Consider the following 3,033-nt stretch of genomic DNA (forward strand, 5'->3'; position numbering starts at 1 on the left):
TTCTTTTGGTCTCAGTTCAAATGTCATCTTCTTAGAAACACCTACTCTGACCGTCATAGATAAAGCAGGCCCCTCTCTACCTATTATATAACCCATTATTCTATTTTATTTACTCTAAAGCAGCACTCTGAAATTTCCTTAGTGGGTTGACTCCACGAGGGCATGAGCTTCATCTGTTTGGTCATGAACAAAGGGACACTTAGCTGCAAATATCAACAGGCTTATATATATGATCCTCTCACCTTCAAGTCTAGTTCTGCCAAAGTACTGAGACCAGCTCTGATCGAACCTACTTGGATCAAGTGACCACATCAGACCCAAATATTGAGGCCCAGAGGGTAGAACACAAATTAGTCAGACTGGGATTATATGCTGCCTGCATATAAAGGGTAGGACAAGCCCTGGTAGTGATATCAAGAATGTGAACAAGGTTTTTTTTTTTTTTTTTTTTTTTTCCCCAAAGAAAATTGGGGGTAATTTTCCTAATAAATGGAGACTGGGAAGTGAAAGCAGTGGCTGCCTGCTACAAGAAATGGAAATATACTCATTTTAAAGAGTATTAAGGTATTTCTTAGTGTGGACATGTCCTACTTTACTTAACCAGTTCACTCTGGATGGATATTTTAGGTTGTTTGCAAAATAATGATGTGATGAACATCATTATATATGCATTTGATTATATCAGGATAATCCCTTGAAGAGAAGTTGCTAGATCCCGTTGTACATATTAAATAATTTAGGGAAGTTCTACTAAATGAGGACGGATTTCTTTGTGAAACCTCATTCCCCTTGTTAGAATAGTCCTGTCCAATGGAAGTATAATGTGAGCCACATATATAACAATTGCTAAGTGTTCTAATAGCTACGTGAAAAAGGTAAAAAAAAGAAGAGAAATTAATTTTAAAAATGCCTTCTAAAAAAAAAATTAAAAAAAATAAAAAAATAAAAATGCCTTCTAATTAACCTAATATGCCAACAATTAGTATCAGTTCAACACATCATTAATATAAAAATTTACTCCTGAGGTATTTTGTATATTTTTTTCTCATGCTAAAGTCTTTGAAATTGGATGTGAATTTTATCCTCACCACACATCTCAATTGAGACTAATGCTCAGTGGATGTGCAATTAGCGAGAGCACAGCTCTAGAATATTCTATTCCTAGTAAGCACATGGGGGTTTTACACACTGAGGTGTTTTCAGAAACTGGTTTGTGGGCAATTGTTTAAAGCTGGCTCTAAACTAAACCTAGTACAAATCACCAACTAATCAAAAGTCTCCTTGTAAGTGATAGTTTGCAAATACACGGAGGAGAGGACTTGGCAATCTTTGAAACCTGTCGTGAAGACAAGGGTCCAGACACCAGGAGGAGGCTTGAGAGAAGCGCTGAGTGAGGTCCAGGGTTTGCTAATGGGTATCGTGGGAAAGGATACAAATCTGGGAAAACCCGACTGCCCAGAGGAAAAGAATACCGAGTCTGGCGAGCCATGGTTATCTGGTTCCCACCAGCGTGGTCAATCCCACTGTGATCACAGAGATTTCAGCAGACTTCGGGGGCCTAGTTGAAATGTGCTTTTAGACCATGGATTTTTTTGTTGTTGTTGTTCTAATTTTAGAAAAGTGTTTAATACATATTGAGTGCTTGCTCAAACTCTGTTCTGGATCCACTTGTTCCTTACAACATGGGAACATAGATACTATACTTATACTAATATTTTAAAAACTGAGACAAAAGTAATTATTTCATATCAACAACTGGTAGAACTGGAATGTAAACTTCTGACTTCTGATCCAATGTCCACGTACATTAGCTCTATTCCATTTTATTCTTACTATACTAACATTCTTATATAAAATGTTGCCTTTTGACTAATAATCTAATTTCTTACCCACACCGACAGAGTAAGTAGGTACCTTACTATCTTTGCCATAAACATTCTAGTCGCCAAAAGTTAAATTCCTTTTTGAAAATCGATATTTAGGAATTTAAGCAACATGCTTATGTCTTATAAAATGGCCAATGAACAACCGTAGGTATGAAAAAAAAAAATTATCTGAAGTTGAAGACTAAATCCTGAACCCTGGGGATTCCATCAGACCCTACCTGGCTAGCCAATCTCTCTTCTTCTCTTTATGGTCTCTCCATCTCATTTTCAGATAATTGTATATAGTCATTCAGGGAACAAAATGCCCGGGGGTAAATATGAAAGTGCCATCATCTTAATGTGACATCTTAATGTGACAGATAGAAAAGTAGCACAGGATCAGAACAATAATCATTCAATTCCCAAGTGGGAGATGCTGCTGAGCCTCAAAGACATACCTGGGGGGATACGTGATAGAAATGTTGGTGTCAGAGTGTGCATTACCTGATTCCAGTGCTCAGATCTAGTTGGAGACAATATTATGGCAAAAAAAAATAATAAAGTCAATAGCCTGAAGATGCAAAGGTTTTTATGCTTCTTTGTTATTATTGACTTTGAGGCTTCAGTTAGAAATCTGTCCATTTAGGACGGATCTGACTTTCAGAAATTCACAACTTTCTCACCGGTCAAATGAACAAGTCACTTATATTCAAACATAGGTAATTTATTAATTGTTCACCTACAAAATTTAGGGCTCATCTTTGTAACAGAAGTGTTAAATCAGTGAAACAAGGGAGACCATTAGGCTGAGGTGGCTTTAATGCCTTCACGGCCTGGGGAGCAAAACAAAAACTAAACGCCTCGATGTTAAGAACTGGGAACTTAAGACCAACCAATCACAAACAGCGACGAGGCTTTCTTAACTAAAGCAACTGCTTAAACTACGGCCAACCGCATAATTGCCTTGTGCAGCTTTGGCGTCTCCTCTATAAAAGTCTTGTCTAGGTCGGGTCTGCAGTGCTCTTAACCACCTCTGCTTTAGGGCTGCCTGACCGGATTGGTTTTTGCTCAAACTCACAATTTGTAATAGGCTCCATAGTTTATCTTTGCGCAGGAACGTGGAGAGGGCCCATGAAAGCATCTTATGGAGCTCCTACCTACGGGGGTC

The sequence above is a fragment of the Canis aureus genome, chromosome 8, assembly GCF_053574225.1.
Source record: "Canis aureus isolate CA01 chromosome 8, VMU_Caureus_v.1.0, whole genome shotgun sequence".
NCBI classification, from domain to species: domain Eukaryota; kingdom Metazoa; phylum Chordata; class Mammalia; order Carnivora; family Canidae; genus Canis; species Canis aureus.